Source organism: Furipterus horrens, unplaced genomic scaffold (genome assembly GCF_987537825.1).
Source record: "Furipterus horrens unplaced genomic scaffold, mFurHor1.1.pri manual_scaffold_3, whole genome shotgun sequence".
Taxonomy (NCBI): Eukaryota; Metazoa; Chordata; class Mammalia; order Chiroptera; family Furipteridae; genus Furipterus; species Furipterus horrens.
In genome coordinates, this window is record NW_028327173.1 from 109,034,275 (window position 1) to 109,060,488 (window position 26,214).

The window sequence follows — 26,214 nt, forward strand, 5'->3', positions numbered from 1 at the left end:
AGGATATAAAGGAAGACTAAATAAGTAGAAAGATGTGCCACAGTTATGCATGGAAACACCACATTTGACTTACCCATTTCCAGTCCTGCAGAGTCCCCTACACCTCCCCTAGGAAGCCCTCCCTGACTCTCAGGGCAGGACTTAGGGACTGCAGGTCTATGCTTTTGCATCCCCCGTGCCTCTCTCTGCATCAGCACTGTGTCATCTGGCAATCTCTGCCCCTTTCCCCAGACTGTGAGCTCCGTGAAGGCAGAGGTTGAATCTCGGCACTCCTAGCATTTTGTGGCGTGCTTGGAATATATTAACTGCTCAGTTGAGGCTTATTGCACAAATGAATGAATGAGAAACGGACCCCTGTTTGCATGTTTCCATCAAGATAAACACAGGGACCATCTTCTTTTATGAGTAATGGATAAGGTAATGAAAACAAATAAGAGAAAGTTAAAGAAGCTCTATAAATCTTATTCCCAAAGATGCCCACAGAATAGACTGATTTATCAAAGGTCTTCACTGGCCCATTAGAAAGGGGTTCTAAACCCTGGTGAATCTTAAAGACTGTTAAGAAAAAAAAAAGTATGACTGTATCCTACTCCAGCCACCAGGAATCAGATTCTTTGGGGGATAAAATTCAGGTATGCCTGTATTTTGCGTGTGTGTGCCTAATGCTGGTCTAAAACAGCAGTGGTATAATGGCGTGCTCCCTAAGTGATTCTGGCACATGACACTATTTCACAGCCCCTCTCTGCAGGCAAGCCTGGTGAAGTCTTTCTGATGGACTTGAAGGATGGCTTCATGAGACCATAGGAGCTGGGTTCCTGGCCAGTGGTGACAGTTCATGCTCCTTCTTTAGTCTGAAACCAGAAATCCAGACTAGACTTCCACTTAAACAAGGCATCATAAAAGAGAGCAGGTGTGAAAACAGTATTGGATTTGCACATTAACACCAGATGGGTCCAAAACACAGTGTTTCAATTAAGCCACACACCAAATGCCTTCCATGTTATTTTCATCAAGAACAAAGGCCACCATTCCATGGCAAAGGAATGTACTGACAGATTTACTGGACATCTCCTCACCAAACAGTAGTTTAAAAGGAAATATTCCTCTAAAATGTGACTTAAGGTGTTTATGTATTGTTTACATATTGCAGAGCAGATCATTCAAAACTATGTATGTTTGTCAATTTTGTGTAGTGGATGCTGCAGTGTGTGGTCTGGATCACCTGCAGGACTGAGGCTGGAGACTCACCGAGGACCCTCTCCAGGACCTGTCATCAGCACAAAGAAGTGGCTTTGTTCAAAGGTCACCAGCCCTTCCTGGGGGCATCTAGCATCTACTGACTGCTTGATGGAGGGGTATAAAGTTGCCCTTTGCCTTTATTGGGACAGCTCTGAAAGGTCATTGCAGCCCCAGAACTCCCTGTGAGATCATTTGAGGTCTCTGTCACCTCCAGCCATCCCCGCATCCCTCCCCCGACCTGGGGGTTGTTCCCGAGCACTCTCCCTGCCAAGCCTAGCACACAGGCTCAGACTGTGTTCCCTGGGCAACCCAACCAATGCCATCTATCTGCTTCACATTGTAGGACTTGATTCTCTGGTTAGATTTTAAACTCTTATGATAAAATACTTTAAGATGCCATAATACCAAGTACAATGCTAAGCAAAATATTGGGTAGTTCTCATTTCTGCCATTCAAATATTTCTAATGTCCCTCTTTTTTAGCGGGGGCCCAGGTATCAGATGGTTTAGATTGAGATTCTATGTCTACCAATCACTTAGGGGAAATCATTTAACTTTTCTTTCATCTGCAAAATGAGATTAAGGTTGTTGTGATGATTAAATGATATAGTCTATGTAAAGCACTTAGCACAATGCCTGGCACATAATAAGCATTCAGTAAATGGTAGCTGTTGTTTTTATTTAAAGGCATAACACTGACACCAGTCTGGTGGCCTTAGTTATTACCTTCTTCAGTCATCACCTTACTCCTTGATCATTTGTTTTTATAAAATACAAACTGGTCTTCCTGTCTCCTGGTATTCCTCATCCTTACCCCTCCCCTCCAATACCACAATGCCACCAAATTAACTTTCTTAAAATATTGCTTTCATTATATCACTGCTCAACTCCAGTTCATTATGCATTGCTCTCACTTATTTTCTCTCAGTCCAAACCCTGCCCAGCTCAAAGTGGACCCCAACAACCAAACTTCCCCTCAATCTAAGTCCATAGCTACTCCTGTCCTTAGCCTAACATTCCCCCACATTTCCAATACTGTGTAGTCTAAAGTTTTAGATTTTCCTCCAATTTCATAATTGGGACAAAACTCTCTGTTATGACTTCCTACAAAGGCTGCTATTCTGAGCCTCTCCATTGGTCCTCAGGTACTTCTCACATCATTAAAATTTATGAAAGAACAGTAGTGAAAAATAGAGTAGACACTAAAAAATGATTTAGAACACATAAGGAAAAAAAGTGAATCCCACTCATAAATAATGCACAAGACCAAATGCTGAGCTGTGATGAGGTAATGAGACATATGGAATTTGTCTGAAAGGAGTCAACTGGCTTCCAGATTTGGAGGTTTGATGCCTCTGAGTTATTTTTACTGGTAGAGATTCCATTTCATGAGTAATATTTGGGACATGATATCAACAGGCAACAGTTTACACATTCTTTAAGAAGTTTCCCTGCAGAAAATGTTTAATTAAGCTTGACAGAAACTATCTAGCAGCTTTCATAAATAATTGCTGTTACCCAAAATAGAACCTATTCATAAACTGCATGATTTCAGAAATGATGAATGAATAAAAATGTTTATAGAAACAGCATTTTGGTTAGTTCCTTTAGACTGATAAATTTATGGCACGTGCGATAAAGTAAGATTTCTACCGTCAATTAGGAAAACCCAGAAATCAAAGCCAGCCCTCAAATGTGGCCCTTTGGATAACTGGTCCCAGATTTTGGCATTGGGAAGTGCTTCCTAAGAGCAACCTCACCACACCTCTGGGCCTTATTCCTGGGATAGTCAGGTTCAAAATTGCTTCAATTGTCAGCCGTGCTAATTGCCACGGTGAGACTGACTATAGACAACATGTGCTGTGATCATTAGGAAGGCTTGATAAGTCAAGCAACAAGTCATCCACAAATAACTAGTGGCTTTATTTTATGCATGTAAGGTCAACAGCAACAAAACGTCATCATCAATTATAATTCAGTAATATGACCTCTTTTACTAGGGTATGAATTAACATGAAAGTTCCATTTATCTAGAGCACAAGGATGAAATATTTTTTCCTAGATGGCACCATGCTTACAGCATATAACTCTTGAGGGTCTAAAAAACCTTTTAAGGCATCAACCAATATGAAATTATTTTGAATATAGTTTTAGTGTCCAAACATATTTATTTGAAAATAAATAATGTGTGACAGTTATGGCAACATTCAGCTAATCAGAATATCAATAACTTAACACCTCAATGAAATTTTACATGTAATTATTTAATAGGTACTATATTACTATGTCGTCCCATAAACCACATTCTATTTTTTTCAAAATGCTTGATAGCTACATAATAAGTGCACAAAATAATAAACCAAAACCAAGTAACTAAAGTAAAGTGTGTGTCATAGCCCCGCAGGGCCAAAGAGACCTTTAGGGACACCCACATGAATCCCTCCTCTGGGAAAACTATCTGAGCAGCTCCTGGGCTGTTTTCTGTGTGAACAATCTCCACTGAAGTTACACGGATTGTAAACTCTCATTTTCTGTCTATATTTTGACAGAAATTTTCATTTTTTCCTGTAGAAATTCTTGATAAAATAGTACTTATTATTAGTGCTTGCCATGAATTTAAAACTGTATTTCACAAAAATCTAAATTGCCATCAATTGTAAGTTACATCCTGGCTTTGTAGATATTAAAATGTAAAAACAATGTGTATTTTACAATCAATAACACATGGTAGTGTGCAATCATACATGCAAAAATCAAGAAGTTCTGAAATCATCTATATACTCATTGTTTTTTAACCTCCCTGAGCACATTTTTTTCATTGCCTTTTGGAGAGAGAGGGAGGGAAAGAGGAAGGGAGAGAGAGAAGAAGCATGAGTGTGAGAGAGAAGCATCAATTAATTGCCTCCCATATGTGCCTGGACTGGGGATTGAACCCCCAACCTAGGCATGTGCCCTGACTGGGAATTGAACCCTCAACCTTTAAGTTGTGGGACAATGCTCCAACCAAATGAGCCACACTGGCCAGGTCCATCCTCACTTTTAAAGACTAAGACATTTCAAGCCAAATAACTTATTTTCTCAAGATTATGCAATAGTGAGCAGTCAATAGAGAGACTGGAAAACAGATTGGACTCCTAGCCAGAAGCTGGCCCCACTGGTTGTTAACTTTTTCAACCTTTCACCTCAACTGAGGGCTAAGACATGCCCCCGCCAGTAACACTGGTCACTGGGGCAGTGAGTCTAGGCAAGAGGGATGACATGGGAGTCTGAATCTATCCACTCAGAGGCTTCACTTCTCAAGGCCTGTACAAAGTGGCACACAGAATTTGTAGATCTAATTGTGTCATTTGATACCACAGCTATTACCAGGTTGCTTCAGCTGAGCTATTTGGCTGGAACAATGAGCTAATCTTGATGCCTTCCTGATGACAAATCATCATGCAAGGAGATGACCTTCGTTGGGTAAAGGACATATAGATGGTTACAATCCCCAGGCAAAACTTTGATGTGCCCATTGAAACAAAGCTGGACAGTATTTTTCTATGTCAATCATCACACACAGATCATGTGTCCTTAAAGTTATGTGCAGCATCCACATGATTCTGCCTGTCTCCTGTCAGGGACAAGGAAGAAAGACCCACAGCTGTGCTTTCCAATGCCAACAATGTCAGGCACTGGAGTAAGCATTTTACATTACTTACGTCATTTAATTCTTAACAACATCATAAGGCTGGTATTACTGACCTTACTGTTCCGGTGGGAGAAGATCGAAGATGTTAGGAGACTTTTCCAAGGCCTCTCAGGTGGTAAAGTGGCCGACCTGGGACCTAAAGCCCCACCTGTCTGACCTCATACCTGGTTGTTTCCTCTCTGCCTCCCTCACAGGACTCCCCAAGGCCTCTAATCACAGCCTCAGTACAATGGCAGTGTGTCAAATGATTTTCTTCAAACTGACTTCTGGGACTGCACATGAGCTTCTGATGAGCTGTATACAATTCTGGTCTTACAGTAGGCTGGTCTCTCTTGATAGAAAAGATGTTAAACACTAGTTTAACAAAAGCAATGCTGAGAAACATTTAAATAGCCTAAAAAATTGGTGGATATTTCCAATTCAGTGTTAACTGAATTAGTTGGGAAAATAGACTGCTATTGTCAAACAGACTTCCCTCCATGTGTAGGTATTTGCACTTATTAAACTTCTACCTGAAATAGAGAGTGGGCTGTGCCATTAGCTTTTATGTCCCATTTGGGTCTAGATGTTTGAATAGAATGTACCGACAGAAGAGAAAACTTGAGGGTAAAATGGAAATTTCAATTGATATTATTATCAAGTGGGATTAAAAATTTGTCCTAGGTAAGTAGAATGTGACCAGGAAGTTAAGTCATTAAATAGCAAGCCTTTACGGAATCTTGGGAGCAGGCTGCTGAGAGAGGACAGAGTGAATCAGTCTGAGCATAACTCTTCTGGCACTTGGGCTGCTTCCCCAGATGCCAACTGTCCCACTCCGCTGGGTTTGGGAGAGACCCGCTGCAGTGCCTGACAGTGCTTCCCTTCTTTTAGCTTAAATTTTTCCCTTCTCTGGGCTTAATTTTTAATTTGTAAAATAGGTACAGGTACAAGAAAGCACAGAAATTATACCTAAGTACTCACTAAATTATTGTTAAATGTGTTTCAGATATTTTCTTTCTCAGGGAAACACAACATTATCAATGATGTTGAAGAGCCTTTGGTTTCCTTCCAACCCCCTCAGAGACTGTCTCTGAAGCTGGGGTATATCCATGCTCCTATATTGTATATTTTGTGTTTTATTAAAAAATATGCACCATGGGAATGTGTCCTCAGTAGCTTGCATTCTTCACTGTGTTGTTCTTGAGATCTATCCATGTGGGCACATATGCACCTAGTTTACTCATTTTAACTGCTGTGCACATGTGGGAGAGTTGCCCTAAAGCGTATACCTACAAGTGGAATCGCTTGCTTTTATGGTGTGCACATTTTCAGTTTTACTAGAAAGTGCCTTTGTCTTCAAATTCATGCTGTTTCTACATCTAAATAAGACTACTTCCAACAGCACTAGGTGAGGAGAGAAGTTTTATGAAAACTTAAGTGGAGTTCAATGAGCATCATAGTTTTCTTCAGAACACCACCTTGAGAACTTGTTTTTAGGTCTCTCCATGAGCGAATGTGTTTCAAGCTTTGGGCTGGGACCAGAGATGGAAAACAAGGCCCCTTGTTGTTCAGCAGTGCATGCCGATTGTCTGGGGTCTGTGGACACCAGCTCAGGCCAGCTGAGGAACTGGTAAATGGCTCCTTTCAGGAAAAAGATAAACAGAAATAAAGAAATGCCAGAACTAACTAGAAAATTGGTTTCATAATTCAATTTTGTTTTACATAACCTTGCTTCCCAAATGTTAGCAATTTAGCTCAAAGAGCTGTTAGTGGGATAGTCACTAAATGTTGCAGAGAGACAGCTCAGCAAAACTCACAAATCGAGAAACCATTTTATGACCATTGTTTCACCTCTGGGGGTGGCTCACTGCATGCTGTTCCAGGTCCCTAGGGCCCAGAGGTAATAACATCTGTATTTTTAAAGACCAGCTTTGCACCACACCTGCATGTCAATTCCCTCTTTCGACTTATGCCTCTAAACCAAAGCCAAATGTTTGGCTACAGTTTTGGTTTCCAGGGTTTGGCTGAGTATTAAACTCAACAGCTCCAAGACTTCACTGGTCCCACAAAAATTTTTTTAAATGATGTTAATTGAATCCTGGGAAAGTTTAAAAAATTGAAATTCTTAGAGGAAAAAGAGAAGAAAGGAAATGAAAGAGGGGATGAAGAAGAAAAGGAATAGGCGATGGGAATTTATGGATAGAAATACAAGTTAAATCTAAACACAATGGATTAAGAAAAATTATTATAGTCTAAATTAATATGCTTCCATTAATTTATTTCTGGGTTGTATCTGATTTTATTTAAAAGGTATGAGATTGCTCCTAAATGTTTTAAAAACAACAGAAGAGAAGAATTTGAGATAGGATTCTGAAGAATTCCAGAAATCTCAGATTGCAGTTCATGTTAGTTGACATTTGCCATGATAGCACATGGTGCAATGTGAATCAGTTCTCTAACTTATAAATTCGTCATCGTCAGCAGCCGTCCGTCTCGAGAGACGATGGTGTAGCTTCTTAAGAGTCTATCTGCACTGCCGAGAATGGCTGTGCAGTCCGACTCGGGAGTGACACGGTATCTGTCTCCTCCCGTGTTGAATCGACATCTTGCGATGACGCTGGAGTGTCCTCTCCAGTGAAGCTGAAGCTACAGAGCCTGGGCAGGGTGATATGGAGGGTCTGCTGTTGCCCATGCAGCAGATCCCCCCTCTCTTCGCAGCTGAAGCATCCAAGGGAAAGACGGAGTCAATACAGCTTGGCTTCAGGTGCGCCGCAGGAGTTGCCGGTGTTGACTACAACGTCAAACTGCCTTAGGGACTCCGGCTCCGGATTTTCTGTCGGGGTTTACTCCCTAGCCTTTCCCCTGAAGAGGTATGCCGCAAGGCAGCGGAGGTTTTTTGGAGTCAGAGTTTTCCTTCTCTGATGTGCCCTGACTGGAAGATCAAACCAGTGACACTTAGCTCGCAGGCCGACGCTCAATCCACTGAGCCAAACCAGCCAGGGTAACTTATAAATTATCTTCTAATAATTAGAAGTAATTATAGATGGATCACTAACTGGTAATGAGTAGAAAGTCACTTTAAACGGATGGCCAAGTTCTTCTGAATCCCTGTTGCAGATGCAGGTCACTATGAGCAGCTGACCTGGACAACAGTGAGAACGGAGTCCCCAGGAGCTCTTTGACACAGTGGCCCTGGTCTGGAAAGGTTTCTTGCTGAGAGTCAATCCTATTCATCATGAAGGAAGTGGGATTGTCATGGATGCTGGGAGTTGAAGACCACCCCATTAAAAGCTCTTGCTCAATGCAGGAACCCCATCTATGGCTTCCCCGAGCAGGTTATGCAGCCACTGCTGGAGCAAAGGGCATCCTCTGCACCTGGAGGCAGCACAATTCTATTTTCTAGGAAATTCTTCTTGATGGTGGATTGAATTTGGGCTCCATTACTTCAATCCATGGGTCCCAGTTCTGTGATTGTGCGTAGCATGGAAGAGAACGAAAAACACCTACGTTTCAGAGCTTTGCAGATGGGGTTGCTGCCTTCTGCCCACCTCTGCCAACTGTTCTCCAGGTTAAACCACACCAGCTCTCTCCTGTGCACTCATCTGACAGGAGCTCGGATGATAGATCCTAGTCACCCTCCTTCGGGTGTGTTCTAGTTTATGAGGGTTCTTCTTAAAATAAGCGGCTCAGAACAGAACATATTGTGGTCTGACCAGCAAAACACAAGAAAACACAAGGAGACTATGATTGTTCAGGGCCCTATATTTCTATTAACGTAATATATAGTTGGATTCACTATTTAAATCTCTTCATCACGCCAGTGGATTTCAATGGTCAGTTCAAATTTCCTGATCATTTCTAAATGAATTGCAGATTTTTCCAACCAGCTATTTAAGTCTCTTCCAGATTTTTTAATTTTTTTAATCCTCACTGAGGACATGCTTATTGATTTTAGAGAGAGGGGAAGGGAGGGGGAGAGAGAGGGAGAGAAACATCAATGTGAGAGAGAAACTTCAACTGGTTGTCTCTTCTAAGCGCCCAGACCAGGGATGTGCCCTGACCAGGGATTAAACTATGAACTTTTGGTTTATGGGACAATGCTGCAATCAACTGAGCCACATCGGCGAGGGCAAGATTTATTTATTTATTTATTTATTTATTTATTTAACATCAAGCTTAGATATCTGTAGTTCCCAAATTTTACTCTTCTTCCATTTCGGAAATGTAGACATTTGTCCATCTCTCATCTTCCAGTCTCTCATTTAATTGGCACATTTGTATTTGTGTGTCTACTCAGGGCTGGACCCTGTGCTGGAACTTGGGAAAGAACAGTAAATGAGACGACGTTTCTGCCTGGAGGAGCCTCTGTCCAGGGTAGAGGGCCGTCACGTGATCAGAGGTTCTAGCAGCTCGGGAAGAAGCGGCTGTGGGAGCACACGCTCAGCCACACTCCACCTGCACAGGTAGAATTGGCAGGAGCCCCAACTCATCTCAGGTGCCTGGGTTCTCCATCTCCTAACCTTTCCAAGCTGCAGTTGCCTCTTTACCCTGTTGTTTCTAACTTTTCTCAGGTGAAGAGCAATTTCCACCCAGGAAAAGGCAGAATTCTTGTTTTCCTCTGATATTATTAGCATTATTCTTGGGGCCCTGAGGAGTAGGCCTGACCTTTTGCTCTGTTTCTTCTTGCTCTAAAGGATGATGAATATGATAGAGGAGGGACAGAAAGAGCAGCTTCTAGTTCTTGAACACTCACTCTGTATAAAGTGCATGCAATATGTACACATACCTCCACCATGCTCCCTGAATACTTTTTAATACTCATAGCAACATTCTAACGGGGCTGCTTTTATCCTCATTTACAGCTGGGAAAACAGGCTCAGTAACTTGTGTGGTGTCACATAATTAGGGCCCCAAACCCAGGAATCCTGCATCGCAAATGCACAAGTTACCCTGACCACCTGGTCTGCTGCCCTGCTTACCCGTAGACCAACAAGACATCCTAATTATGTAGATGCCTGCTTTCAAGATTCCTGACTGGTTCCAACTTTGGCCTTCCTGGCCCCGTTTTCCTAAGTTCCTCCACTGTGTGCATCCTGATCCCGGCCCATGTGGCCAACCTTTCAGACACCTGAGCTCAGATCTCCCAGTCATCTCATGGGTTTCTCTGGAAGTTTCCCTCTTTTCTTAGTTCTCATTTTCTTCAGTGATGTTCCACATCATGGTAAAGTGAATTGAGTTTAGGGGTTTGATAGTGGTTGTCTTATTTTTATTAACTTACTGACTTAGCAACATTTAAATTTATTTTTAGTCTCCCATCCCTTAGGAGGTGTATTTCTCTTAGGAGTCTCTCATCAGGGGACCTTGTTTATCTTTTCTGAAAATAGAGATCCTGTGCATCTCAGAAACCTCATTTCCATTTAAAAGGGGAGAGTGAAGGAGCCGGAGGGAAGAAGTGGAGAGCTACAAAACACTGGTCCACTGTTTTCCTTTGCAAAACTAAATGCCTGCCAGTCCATTTACATGGAAGGTAGTGTAATCTAAGAACTGCTCCCAATGCCAGCCCTTCCTCAGGTCCTGTTTTTAGGGCAGTGTTCAGCTGGCCGGGAGGGTGGCACCTTCCTTTCCCAGCAGCTGGGACACCTCGCAGCCAGGCCTCATTGGCTGGTTGTAAAAGCGCCCAGCACAACACCCAGCTGGAGTTGGGTATTGGTTTCGGTCACTTCTGGGGGCTTCACCTACATGCACAGGGATGCTTCTTGCTCTTCCAGGTCTAGCTCATTGTCTTTCTCCATTTTAAAAGGAGAAAGAAATAGTCCCAAATTTCCCTGTCTCCTATTACTGCTCTCTTCAATATTACATATTTCTCATCTCCACTCAAAGTCTCATCTTCTGGGGGAAGCTTCCACAATGACTCTAACCAACACTGACCCCTCCCTCTCTTCCTATACTTCCTGTAATTTCAGAAACAGTTATTGACACATTTCAGATTTATTGCTTTTCTTTCCAATGAGATGATTCTTTATAAAGTCAGAACCAAATCTTACTCTTTCCAAAAATCCAGTGCAGGGTTGAGTCCGGCAGTGAGTAAAACCTCGGGTCTAGATTTACAAAGTCATTTACAGACTATTCACCACAAGACAGACACTAGAATTGCAGATAAATAGAGGGCTCTGATAAAGCACATACATCTTTTAGGTGATTATAACATACATATCAACAAAGCCAGGGAGCACTTTGCAGTAATATAAGAGAGAGCAGGACAACTTCACAGCTTAAAACAAAATGAGTTAAATAAACATATTTTACAGGTTTGTCCTTGTGCTTCCTAATTTACCACTTGGTCACAAATGTCACCAGAGGTCAGGGAGACCGGAAAGTCAAAGATAATTCTAATATTTTAAATCCAATTGACCTGGGAAATTTAGGATTCCATTTAGAGAAATAGAAATGTTTGGAAAAGGCGACAGTTTTGGTTTGCTTATCCCCTGCGGCATTACATTTGGTAGTTGGAAATAAATTAGATATTTGAATGGAAACATTCTGTGCGGACGGTGGAGACTGGATGGGCTGATTTGAGGAGTATGTGTGAGAACCAGGAGAATTCAGCATCCTGTAAGTCCAGAGAATAGAATCCTCCAGAAGTCTCTGAGCAGGTGGAAAAATAAAACTGTGAAAATGACAATGAGGTATGGTAACTAGGCAGTGCCTCCGGAGTGAGGGGACTGAATCTAGGCTGAGCCCAGTAAAGAATGGAGCAAATGGTGGCAAGGAAATGTAAGAAGTAGTCAGAGTCCTTTGCAAACACTTCGGGAAAAAGGGCTTTATTCGGAGTAGACAGAGAAATACTCAGCCAAAACAGAGGAACTGGATTTTGGAGAAAGATAGGGTGCTTTAGGAAGCAAACATTTCTATTCTACCATTCTGATGTCCAGCCCTACCCATGGAAGCTAATGTCTGCAGCCAGCTTCCATGGTTAATAGTTGCTTTAATAAGTATCCTCTGTAGTATGGGGAGGACTGGGGAAAGATCTATTTATTCAGTGAGTTTATGGTTTGCTCTACAGGCAGCAAAGTCTCATTCAGATCATAGATGGAGATCAGTAATGCTACACTCAAGCCAGATGAGCTATACTTAAAGCGCACATAAAAGGAAGCATACTGGCCAGCTGGGAATTTGGCCCAAAAGTGATACTACATTCCACCTAGTCAGGACTGGTTTATGGAGCACTTAGGTTCTGCATGGATTTACTGGTTTACAGGGGATATAATCCGCGTGTGGAAAGAAGCACGCATCAGAGTACAATAGTTGGTGTGGATATAGGTATGTAAACAGGTTATAGAAAAATAATTGAATGGGAGAAAAATGGGACAACTGTAATTGAAAAACCAAAAAATGAAAGAAATTATATAAAAAAAAAAAAGAAAAGAAAAATAATTGACATGGTCGGATCAGTTTTGCTTGGGTGGATGTGGGGATTTCTGAAAGCGACAGGGTCTAGATTAGAAGATTAGAGGAGAAGTTTGGAGACAGAGGTTACGACTCATTTTATATATGTGGTACCATATACTCATACATATTCTGACTAAGGATAAATCAATAAATCCTACTTCTACTTATGTATTAGTTCCCCAAGTCAGCATTTCCTGAAGTTGGTCCGAATATGCAAGATTTTAAAAGATGTTAAAAGCTTGGGGGTGGGAGATGTATGGGGGACCTACCCCAAACAATGGCTCCATGGATAAAAAGGTTGGGAAATGCTAAATTATATGAAGTCAACTGGGTTTTCTCAGTACAAGATACCTTAGCATCTTCACTGTGCCAGTGGGCCATGCGAATATCCAACAAGGGCATATAATACACAGTGTTTCTTGAATGTATTCACATGTAAAAGCCTTCCATTTTAGGGCTGGAACAGGGCTAAAAGCTCTGGAACACTTTAGGAAACACTGCTCTGCATATACTAACAGAGTGCCCATAACTATGACCATTAATTAGCACATGAACATGCATGTGCTTTTCCACGAAGTCAAGGGTGACTTTCACCATGTGTAGGTTATTCGTATGACCAAGTCGTTAAGGTCTTTATTAAACAAACAATACCCTTCAAGATGGAATCATTATGAAAGGCACAATTTATAAGCTTGCTAACTCCTTCCTACTGATGGCTATAGTGCTCTCTCTTCAGCCACATTTAGCATCTGCCACTATTATCCATCTTGCTCCAAGCTCATTGGAGAGCCTGGACTGAGCCTTTGAAACATATCAATGCCCTGACTCTGCTGAGAAACACTTCTGAGCTGGGGTCTCTTTCTCTATGTGACCCTTTCAATTGTAGAATTCAGAAAGCCAAGCAGCAGACTTGAGAGGAAGTTGAATGGCCTCCCATTCCAGTCCCACAGCAGTGTGTCAAAAGCTGAAGCAGCTGCATATCCCTCTTTTCTCCATCAACAGCTGCAGCCATGGAGCTGCCCCCTTTCCTGGGCGTGGGCCCCGAGAGCAGCACGGAAGACCTTACACGGACTCACACACTCATAATCCAGCAGCCCCTCTGCGCCTGGGACCGTTATGGCTGCCTGCGGCCTGCCCTTGAAATTCCAGATCCGCCATCTCTGTGCACTTTCTCTGTGAAATACCTGTTTTCAGAAACTTTTCAGTTCGGGCACCATTTCACAAAGAAGTTTGCAGAAACCTTGCTTCAACCCCCCCTGGGGTGGGGGCAATTAGTTGAAACTGTGAGCTCATCCAAGCTTAGAAAGCCTCATTACATTTTTTACAAAAGGCTTCAATCCCCCTTCAGTGAGTAATCTGACAAAAGCACACAGATATTGTTCATTCATGATCCTTTTCCAAAGGTCGTCCAGGTCTATGGCCCCTCTCTGACCACACAGCTAGTGTTCCCCGTTCATTTCCCGAGAACTGGTTAACAAGATGTCTCTCAAATGATCCAGTACTCCTGGGGCCCCAAACATCTTAGCTACAAATGGTACATGATACCCCCTGACTGAAGTGCCCCTATACAGCAGCAGTTCATGGCAAAGAGCCTTCCTCAACTTCTGCTCAGCTCCAAGCCTGCAAGACCTGTTCCAATTTACATGCTCATTGGCAACCTCGTGGGTCCAGGTGTTCCACACCACGTTCCCTGTCCCTGGGCCCTACCCTGCTGCAGGCTCTGCCTTAATTGTCCTCATTGGCCAGGCAAACAGCAATCATCCTTTAAGTTCCAACTGAAATGTCATTTCCTCTGAAGCCTTCCCTGACCCCCCAGACAGGGTTAATCCCTCTCTTCCCTCCACACGGAACCTTAATTGCTCTCTGGTCATGTCCCACAGTGGTTGGTTGTTGTGGAGCTGTTTCTCCTGTGTCTAGACTGTGAGTCCCTGAAGATCCCCAGTGCTTAGCACAAAGCAGGGATCCATAATGTGTTCACTGAAGAAAGACAACTGCTGAGTTTCCTCTGTGAATGGGCACAGCATTGCTGAGGGAGAGAACTAGCTTCTGCAGGAAATGTTGGCAGTGGGAAGCAGGTTGCAGCAAAACAGAGCAGGCTGGCCTGGTACCAACCACCCTCAATCTAGTTCTAGAAGGAAAATGTCAATACTTTCATTTTCAAGGAAAAACCCAGGCTCCTCCAAATGCCTGATGCAGGAAGTAGGAGGTGAGTGCAACAGTACTAGACAACTGGAAGTGTCGGAGAGACAGAGGGGAATGTAATCTGCCCACTGAAACGACCACTGACTCCTACCGTACTGACTGACGCAGGGCTGCCGCGGTGGCCATAACTCCAATGTTTTTCCTTTTAAGGTACCTAAGTGCACTTTTAAGATTTCCAGGGCCTCTGCAAATGGTTGTGTATTAAGAATAGGGGTCAACATGCTGTTCATTCATGTAGTCCTCTCCACTGCCCAGCCTTCCTCCTGTTTTCTCTCCCCACTCCCTACACATGCACATATATAAATGCATACGTACGTAAGTGTACATGCGGGAGTAGACATACACACACACCAACTTGCCTTGAGGGCATCTCTCTAGACCCCCACAACCATGACATAACTGACCTGTCTGCTTTATGCTCTCTGTCCCCCACCAATTTATATTTGGGGAGTGACTGTCAAAGTGTTACTTTCCCTGATGTGAGCAAAGAGATATGAAGACAGGCATTTTCTACAACATGAAGAAGGAGAGTCTATTATTGAGAGAGTATGGTCCAGTAAATACAGGCAGGCCTGGTTTTATTACATGCTTTACTGAATTTCACAGGTCTTGTGTTTTTTTATAAATTGAAGGTACAACCCGCCACCAGAAAAAGGGTTACGACTCACTTTATTGTTACATGTGCTTTATTGTGATGATCTGAGATAGGACCCACAGTATCTTTGAGGTGTGCCTGTTTGTGTGTAAGCGGGTATAAATCACCTGCATCTACTCGTGAGCACAGAGTGTTAGTGAATTACTGGAACCTGAATGTCCAGCACACATGTCCCTCCTGGTGCAGGACATAGTTCATTTGCCAATTTGAGAAGTTCTATTGTGAAAAAAATTACCATGGCTTTGAGTATGCCCAAGGCCTTCCTAACGATGGCCATTGTCTGGTCAGTGGGGGTCTCTAGAGGTCATTCTCTCTTAATGACAGGAGCAATGGATAAAAATTCAAGGTGGGGATGGAGATGGGCAGAAGTCGGAATGCAAGGCCCTGAAGTGGGGAGACACATCCCACTGAGCAAAGCATCACCCACACGTATTTCCTCTGAGACATTCGAGAGGTTGTCACCAATGACTTGTGAATCGGTTGGGGTCTTCTAGTTAGTACCAGTGTGCTCTTCAAGTTAGGCAAGTGATGTGCATGACTCAAAGTGCTTTGAAACAGATTATTTAAATTACTGAAATCCCTTTGCAAACGGTTTTCACCTCTTCATTGCTGACAACAGTCTTGGACTCCACACCAGGGAGCCTGTCTTTAATTTGGATTGCTTATTGGGTCCCAAATGTGCCTGACAGAGTTCATTTTCTCTAAGTTCCTGGCATACAGTAAGCACTCAATAAATGGCAGTTCTGATTATTTTTCTTACACTTCCCATGTGTGACCAAGTGAGATTATTGGCCAATTTGGGTCTTTCAAGAGAGCAAATCAAATCCATGTGGCTAATTTGGCCCATAGCCTGAGTTAAATCCTCAGGTGACCCCAGACCTGGATGTCATTACCTGTGACCTTAGGGTCTGAAAAGCAGAAGCGGTACAGGAGGACTCAGAGATGTAACCGAACTGAGACTGACTCAACTTTATCCCTGGTGAAATGACCTTCTACAATTATGAACTACGCAACGTTGGTTAGGAACTACTGCAGCGGTCCCTATTTGTTAACTGATTTGTATGAACTCATATATGTTACTTATTACCATTAATAACCTACCTTATATTTTCTGTTCTTTTTTCCTCTCTCTCCACATAATTAGTTTTTAGCTCATAAATGCCCAAAGAAGAAGAAGTGTGTAAAGAAAGGGTTCTCTTGTGTCAGTTGGTAGTTAATCTTTAGATTTGTCACCAATATGCAACCAGCACTAAGAAGAGCAGGCCAAGAGGACCTTGTACTCCATGTTTCTCTCTAGATTTAAAATTCTCCACAGGAGGCCCAGACCTGCCCAGGGAGAGGGAGCGAGATGGCTCTCGAATTAGCCAAGCCTGGCGTTAGTTCTGTCTCTGTGCCTTACTAGCTGTGTGACTCGGAGCCAGTAAGAACAACCTCTCATTTTCCATGTCTTTCATGAGAATATTATAAAGATTAAGTGGTTTAAAATTTTAAATTACAACATTCACTTTTGGAGAGTATGTAGTAAATGCTGCCAGTTGAAGCACAGATTGGAAGTATTTGTTGGAAAACCATTTGGCAATAAGGATCAGGCGATTTAAAATGCTCATGCCCTTTGACCGAGTCTTTCTAATTATGGGAATTGATCTTGAAGGCACAATCCAAACAAAGATTTATGATGCAATGATGTTCATCATAGCTTTATTTATATTTACATAAAACTGAATGTACCCCAAGTATTCAGTGCTAGGAGAATGATTAAATAAATTATTGTACTTTCACATAATGGAATGTTAGATATTGCTTAAAATAATATCTATACAGAATTTTTAATAATGTGGTAAATCCCCTTTAAATGTTAAGTGATAAAAAGAAGAAAGGGAAATTATATAATGGGAAGAGGTACTTCTTAATGCTAACAATAGAGGATTGTTTCCTTCTTTCTATGTTTTGTGTTTTAAATTTTTCTATGATGAGTACATTTTTAAAACTGAAAGATCACAGCTCAAGTTAGAAATATGAAAACCTTCACAAAGGGCCTGTTATACTGCTGGCACACAGTAGTACTAGCCCGACACTCCTCCCTCTCAGCACGCCCACTTTTCCTACCTCGTCTCCTCTGGACTTAGAGCACTTCCATCCTCCTCAGCTCCCTGTTCCTCTCAGGACCTTTCATATTCTTCCACATGCCCTGGTGTTTGTGTGGGAAATTTCATGTCCCTCCTGCTCACACCCAGTGAAGCCCCATCAGTCCGACTCTAACTACACACCCCCACTGAGACTTGAGGTTAGGTAGGGTTCTACCTCCTTGCTCCCCAATTATAACCCTCGTGCTTTGTGCAGTGATGACCACACACTTGTTTCACCAAATGATGGTGAGGGGGACTACATCAAGTGTAGATAGACAGTGTACCTTTCACACCTTGGAATTCTCAGGGCTGGGCATGATAGTTGGGTCTCAGCAGTCACTCAAATAAGTGAGAGACTCTTATTTCAAAACCTTCACTACCTACGGTCACCTCTCAAGGACCTGGTCATTTACAAATGCCATGCATTCTCGCCTTTGAGTCATCTTGCAAGCTGGACCAACTGCCTGTGCCCTTCCCCATTACCACTTACTTTCAGGATGATTAAGCTGCCTTGCTCCAACATATGCAGTGGCTCTTAGAGCCCACCTTTCCTAGTTAACAGAATTTCCTCTGTCACTTCTCAGTCAGGGCCTCCTGGATCCACTGGCCTCAGTTTCTAGCCAGTGACAGACCATCTCCGTCTTTACAGTATCTCCTGCAAAGGTACCAGACTGCACTTACCACATTGCACCCCGCTGGCCTCTCTTTTCCTCCCAACACATTTCTGCTGGAGCGCTGCTGAGCTTCTGGCCCTGAGAGCTTTGATGAATTCTTTCTTTTCCCCTAATTCATCCTCCAAAGCTAGGCTGCCATCCAGCTCTGCTTTTTTTTTCCCCTCCAAGATATTTTCAAATATCATCTCACAAGTTGAAGGACAACCACATTACAATTGCCACTCGAAATATGTTATTTCAGGGAGGTCTTGTTCCTTTGAGCAGTCTATCCTGTTTCCTTGCTGGAGTTTGCGGTTCCCAAATTGCATTTACTTTGCTTCAGGAACTTAAGTGATAAGAAATATAAAATGAATTCATGTCGCTGCAAAATGTCCCCATCCCCAAAAGGAGCCAGGCGCCAACAATAGAAAACCATATAACTTCTGTGGTCCCCGGCCCAGCCACTGCACCAAGTAGGTTAGAAGAGGTCTCTTGGAGAAAGTGCCTTTGTCTTTTGCTTTTGCCAAGGACCGAGGAGGGTGTTTGAGAGCAGGGAAAGGAAAAAAAAAAAAAAAAAAAAAATTAAAACACGCAACCAGATACAGCATTTTTGCTTTTAAACTTGCTGCCATCAGGCTTCTGATGCTTCCTCTGTCAAGATTATCGAGGACTGTCACGATACTAAGCCCAACGGTGACTCGGACTCCTCATCTCACGGGACCCAACAGAAACACTGGACCCAGCTGATCACTCCTCCCTCCTTGAAATACTGCCTTTGGGTGGCTTCGGGAACAACATGCGCTCTGGTCTTATTACTCTCTCCCTGGTGGATTCTTCTTAGTCTTAGCTGCTGTCTTCCTGTTTCACTGACTTCAAACATTGTAGCTCCAGGGCTCTGCTCTCTTACTATCTTCTCTCCTCTACAGCCGTCCCTCTCTATGTTGAGGTTCATTTGTCGCGGTTCACTTATCGTGGCCTCACTGTATCTTGGGATTTTAAAAAATATTATATTTAATTATTTATCATGAATTTTTTGCTATATCGTGGGATTTTGCGGTACGGTATACGTATGTTGTTAAAGTTATGTAGGTTTCAGAGTGTAGAATATGTTTAAGAACATAAGTAGTGTTTATAAAAGTGTGGAAAAGGTTAATAAGGGAGTGGGAAAGGTTAATAAGGGACTGGGAACAGTTTATAAGTGTGTGGGAAGGGTTTATAAAGCCTTAAAATATATAGAAATACTAAAATAAATGTAAGGTTCCTGCTTCGCGGATTTTCACCTATCGTGGGGGGGGGGTGTCTAGAATGTAATACCCACAATAAGTGAGGGAATACTCTATTTACATTTGGAAAGCTCACCCAGTCTCTTGGCATTAAATACGGCACTATTCTCTCTGAACCTATGGCCTTTATACCTCCTGGCTCTCTGACACCTCCACTTAGCTATCCAAGGGCACCGCTGACTTCACAATCCAAATTTTAGTTCCTCATCTTTCCTTCCAATCTGTTCCTCCCACAACCTTCCCCAGCTCAGCTGTGAGCAAGTCCATCCTTCCTGTTGTTCAGGCCAAAAACTCGCATGTTACAGCCTGCTCCCGTCGTCCTCCCACAGTCTCCATCTCATATGCCACTCTCCCTCCAAAACACTCGCGGAACCCAGACACTCTCATCTAAACCAGAATATTATTTAGAATAAAATAATATCAGGACCAGAGGTATAAATCTGGATTGTCCCAGCAAACAAGATTTAAGTTTATCCTTCCTGTAAAACCCAACAGTGGGGTCCACTGTTGACTTTATGAGGTCGCCCCCTTCTCTTCCCCTCTGCTCCAGCCACACTGGTCTCCTTGCTATTCCTTACATGTCGGGCGCACGCCCTCCTCAGAGCCTTTCTGCCTGGCACACTCTTCCCCACTTGTGTCCTTGGCTCACCCCTCACCAACTTGCAGTCTCTGATGTCACCTTCCCAGAAACATCTCCATTGACCATTCCACTTAAGAATGAGGGCCCTACTCCATGCATTTCCTAATGACACTTCTTGCTTTATTTTCCTCCTTAGCATGTGTTCTTCCATTATTTCTAAAGAATATTTTCACTGGATATAAAATTCTAGGTAGACATTCTTTTTTCCTTTCAGTGCTTAAGAATGCCATTCTGCCATCTTCTGGCTCGTATACACAGTCGACGTTTTATACACCTTAAAACAGCTGCTAATTGACCCTAAGCACATATACAGATTCCCCAGCCCTTGCTTGCGTGAACTTTTCTGGAGCCTCCCTAAGTCTGAATGAGGTGTTTGTTGGTTTGAGAAGATGACACACATTTCACCATGTACTGGTGGGAGTGTCCCTTCTTGTATCCAAATATTCAGGGCCTTTCTGATTCTTCCTCTTGAACTCCCTATACCACTCACCTGAGGTCACCTCTTGGATTTAAGTACATTTGATCTGAAATCCCCAAAGTGCAGAATGGAGTGCCATAGTATATCCAGTTATACAGTTTCATGCAGGGCAAACGCACCATTCTGAAAGGATTACCATAAAACAATGGCAATAACTAGAATAAAAGATGTCAAAGTAGTTTGTAAATTGTTATAACAATGTCTTGGATTGTCAATGCTATTATTCTTACATCTTTGTCACTGGCGCAGCAACCAGGCCTTGTCTTCCCACAGTGGAAGGGAGGGAAAGGCTGCTCCTATCTGGGATGATGGCCTGGATAGGAAGTCGGCACAACTCTTGGTACATGTTCCATTGTCACTATCCCAGACTCATTCTATCCCAAACTTATTTCATTACCTTCTCCTCACACTGGGCCTCCTTTCTGTTTAATATCCATCCTTAGCATCTTCAAGTTTCCCACCTCCCTGCCTGGAAAACACAGAGTTAATAAGGAGAGAATCCTAGGAGGAGTTCCTCTCAATCTGTGGCCAAGGTTATCATGGTTTTTCTTCTAAACCCCACCCAGATTCACACCTCTTCTCCATTTCCACTACCAAAATCATGAACTAAACTCTCTCCTGTTGGTGTCCGGATGGCCACAGCTGGCCTTTGGGCCCACGCTGCCTTCCCGTTAACCCGCCCTTGGCACACCTTCTGGCACCAGTAGCGCAGCCCTGCACCTGCACTAAATTAAAATCCCCTGCCAGAGGGGTGGGCATTTTAGGCCCTTGATAATATGATCTACTCCCATAGACCCTGCCTGCCACAGCCCACTAGCTGCAGGCACCAAACTATTCCATCACAAGGCTCAGACAGTCCCTGTACCCTGGGAGCCACCCTGCCCACCAGGACCTCCATCCTGACCTGGGGGAGATCCAGAATTGTTCTTGTTCTCTTCAAAGCCAGTATCTTGGGTGTTACTTCCTACAAGAAACTTGACTATGTGTCTCCCTACCCACTAGGCTCCATATTGTATCTGTCAGACAGCATCAATGCATTTGTGTGGCAAACCTCATGGCTAAGGCTTTGTAAGTGCTGAAAGGACAAATGGCAGCATGATCTGAGGTGGGGTGGGAGGGGGATCACAAACTTTGGAACCAGTTTCATGACCTTGAGAATGTCACTTGATATTTTTGAGCTGTTTTTTTTTTTTTTACCGAATTATTTTTAAAAAATTCAAACACCATACAATTTGCGCCTTTGAAGTATACAATTCAGTGGTATATTCACAAGTTGAACAGCCATTACAGTTACCCAGTTTCAAACACTTCATCACTCCCCAGAGGAGCCTCATCCCCATTAGTAATCACTCCCCATTACCCCGGGCCAGACCCTGGCGACTGCCAATCTGCTTTCTGTCTCTGGATTTGAAGGAGCCTAAGATTTAATTCTCTCTAAATCGAGCAATAATACCTTATAGGATTGCTGTGAGGCTAGAAGCAATCTTACAAAGCTTCTAGCTCAGAACTTGGCATCTAATAGCACTGTAACAAATCATTAAAAATGTGCTAATTATTCCTCTGGCTCCTTCCAATTCCCCAGTATGGAATCCTTAGCTCCAGTCAACTCATCTTCCTTATCACTGCCTCACTTCACCCTCTCTGTTCTAACCCCACAGCTCGTTTGTGTCTCCTCGATCTCTGCCTCTCCAAACCCAGCACTTAAGGTCCAGCTGAAATCCTTTCTCCTATGTGTGCAACCTTCCCTGCTTAACTTCTGCTTTTCCTAAGCTACCCTCAAGGTAGAAGAAAGCCCTTTCAGCCCAATGTTAAACATTTCCCACATAATGAGATTCTGGTCACGACTCCAGGTTGATACAATTTGTGTTTATTCTGGATTTTGCTTTGTGACACATACAGGAATGTCCCTAAAAACAGCTGCTTTGTCACATAAAGAAAAGAAAAAAAAAAAAAGAGTGCTACAGTATTTTCAGAAGAGATTTCTGATCTTGCAAGCAAATCTCCAGGACAAGATGATGCTGAAGTGATAAACAGTGACACTTCAGTAGCATTGTAAATGGCAGCTGTATTTGTCCAGATCCTTGTGATTTGCAAATTTAGAGCCATCAAAGATTACAGCCTCTTCATGGTTTATTTGGCTCTGGAAACTTCTTAATGAGTTTGACATTTTTATTCGCCTCAAAGTCCTCCACCAAAGGCTGGTGCAATTACGGTCATTTATAAAGTAGCCAATCTGAAAGAGGCTTGGCAGGCCTGGGACAGTTCCTCACAAAGTCCAGCGGCCTGGGAGGGCTCACCCACTTCCCCACTCCCCTGTCCGGGAAGCCCCAGGCAGGCCAGCAGACAGTGGCTGGGGCTGGGGCAAGACCAGATGACCTGTGATGCTTTTTCTAACTGTGAAGTGCTTTCATTCTAGGCTGATCTCACAAAGGCATCAACTCACCCCACTCCCCCAGCCCAACCCTTGAGGGAATAAAGGGAAGAGCCTGCTCTCACATAACTGTTCAATGACAGATAGTCTTCAGTGTAACAGAATACTTAATGGCTGGCTTTCTGCAGCCAATGGACCTGGGTTCAAATCTTACTTCTATCATTGACCCATTTGGGGTTCTTGGGCAAGTTATTTATGCTGTCTAAAACAAGGCTTCCTCATCATTAAAACGGACATAACAATATGTAAAGTGCTTATCACAGTGTCTAGAATGTAGCAAGTGTTCAGTAATGGTATTGTCACCGTTTAGTTGCCATCACCATTATCCTCAGACAACATAGTCATAAACCAGTTGTGGAAGTCATTAAAAACAGTAGATATGGCTACAAACTCCCAGTTATAAGATAAATAAGTTCTAGGGATGTAATATATAACATGACTAAAGTTAGCAATACTGTATGTTGCTCAGAGTGCAGATCTCAAAAAGAATTGTAACTATGTGAGGTGATGGATATTAACTAAACTCATTGTGATAATCATATATAAATATATATGTCATACATCTAAAACTAATACAATGTTATATATCAATTATATCTCAATAAAACTAAAAACAAAAACTACAAAAATGAAACAAAATGAGTGTGATTAATTAAAATAATTCCCAATCATTCCTTTTCTACCCCCACACCCCAAATATTAAAAAAGTGTCTGGTATGTGTAAGGCACTATACTAGGCAATATGGGAATTATAATGATTAGCAAGATGGATTCTTCCCTCAAGGAACTTATAGAAGAGTAAATGACACTTTGGCATGTATTAAGATAGGACAAAGAAGAAAATAAGGGTTCCAAGAGAAGAGCAAACAAAGCTCTCTTGGATTTCAGAAGGGGAATATGTAGAAGACCAGAGAAGCCTTCCTGGAGGAGGTGGTATTTGAGCTAGCAAAGTGATGATAAGATTTTGACCGTTGAAAGCCTAGGGAATGTGCATACCAAGGAGAGGTTAAGGCTTTGAAATCCAGAGTGCTGTGTGGTGGCAGTCTTGCGCAGGATACTGTTTAATCCACAGTATTGACTGTAGCTAATTAGTGGTATTTTCCCAAGGCCACACTGCTATATAATCTTAATTGCTATTTTAGTCTTTAAAAAAAAAAAGTTCCCCCTCCGCGCCCCCCGCCACCCCCCTGCTCAAATCAGTCACTTTGGAAAGGAAATTAAATAGGCTTTTACCAGATGGAGTCATAATGGAAAGATGACACTAACCAAGCCTGGATGTTTCAGAATGTGAGATGCGAAAGCCTACAGGAAAACAGAGCCAGAGTACATCTCAGTGAGATTTGCAGCGCTGCTGCTGAAAAGGAACTTCTCATCCTCGGGGCACTGTGGGGAAGACACTGGGGCTTTATGCCGCTCCCAGTCTGTAAGCACAAAGGGAGCCTCCCCACACAATGCAGTGGCCCTTGAATGCACACATATTCCTCTGGGCCCCCTGCCAGCGTCTACCCGAGCAGCTGAGTGCAAAATGGAACCGTTCTTACATTTAAAAAATGCTCCTCATCAGGTTTTACAAAGAAAATGGAGCGAGACCTTGCCAGGGGAATGTGTGCCACCCAGCTGATGGAGCACAGTTGCCCTGTGTTCTGATTCGGGCAGGGTTCCTGCTCTCAGATCCTTTTCATCCTTGAGGCACTCACAGCAGTTCTGTGTCCTTTCTGGCGGCCAGGGTCCGGTCAGAACAGTGAACAGTTTGCAGGAGTCTGAGGCTCAAATTCAGGAGCTAAGAGAAAACATGATGATGCGCGCTGGAAGGGCTGGCGCAGCGGGTCAGGCTGTGCCCTGTGTGTGTGCGGCCGCGAGACTGGATACACGACAGCACGCGGGAACCTCAGCCCAGAGGATGTGGACCCTCATCAGGGGACAACCAGCTGTATTTCCAGTTGGATACAAAAAGCCACAGCAAGTTAATTGATATTTATCCTGTGCATACCGTGTAACCACTGTGTTAGAGACAGAGGCTGAATTCAAAGAAACAAAACATGGCCCCTAATCACAAAGATTTATAATTTAGTTTGGGAGACAAAACTAAGCCACATGAAATACTTGTACCCAATGTCATTTACGGTTTTTACTAAGGCTTTCAAGTGGTCCCCACTATAAATATTGACGGTAAGTACAAGTGGGGAGCAGAGAAAATACAAAGTTCAGAGCAAGCTTGTGTGGGGGTGGAACTTCTACTATGTTGCTCCTGTCACAGGTGGTATGTACTCTTGTCAATCTTTAAGAAATCACTTCTACAAGAAACAATAAGCACTCAGAAATCTTGTGAGACAGCTGCCATCCTAGGTTATTTGGAGGTGACAGGGGATTTGAACCTGGGGCTGTTCTTGAACCTCACACAGCTGAATGACCACAGTGGAACCTGACTAAGCTCTTTTCTCATTCTAGGTCATGTAGGAATAATACGGTTCTTACAGATGATTTTTCAGAATAATATATTCTGGATTCTCATAAATTATATGTCTGGGAGGGACTGGGAGGAAAAGGCAGCATTCAATGAAGCCTGTCTATTGCACAGTGGCTCTAAAGAAAGAATTTATGAAGAAGATTTCTTCTCCATCTTGGGAGCCTGATGATGGAAACGCTGTTCTTGGCATTAGCCTGAGGCATCTGCCATCTTGAAGAATATGAGCAGCTCAACTAACAGTGACATGTATCACAGAGAAGCGTTTGTGGAGCACAGCGGAGGAGTGCGTGTGCGTGGAGGGGCTCTCTCAGACACCACCCCTGAGGCCTTTTGGTTCCTGCCTCAAAAGACTAGCTTAGTTACTGTTACCAGCCCAGGGCCCTGGCTGAGTGGAAGACCCCAGCACAGGGCACAGGAGAGAGTAAGGGGCTGGCGGCGTGCCGCAGGGCTGGGGGGACGCGGGCTCAATGGAATGACGACCTTCTCCCCGCCCTTCAGTCAGATCCTGGTCTTCACAGTGGACCTTCGGGTGTGCTCACACTCGACATCATGTGTGCATCCAGCCGTCCTCTTCTCAACACCCACCAATGCCTGCAGATTAAAGGTCAGACTCTTTGGCCTTGGTATGTGTCTTGGCTGACCTCTCGAGCCTCCTGAGGTAGCCCACCAGCCAAATTCTCATTTTCCAAACACATTGTGGGCTGGACTCCTTCTGCCTCTGATTTTTGCTCTTGCTCCCCAGGCCTGGAAGGTCTTTCTTGCTTGTCTGTCTGACCAGTTCTTAACGGTCCCTCCAGGTCTAACCTCACCATCACAGGCTCACAGGGTCACAGGGACTCGAGTTGCCCTCCCACACAGCCCTCTCTACCTCTCTCAACTGCATCCTGCTCACTCAGCTCAGTCTGTTGTCAGGAGCACAACT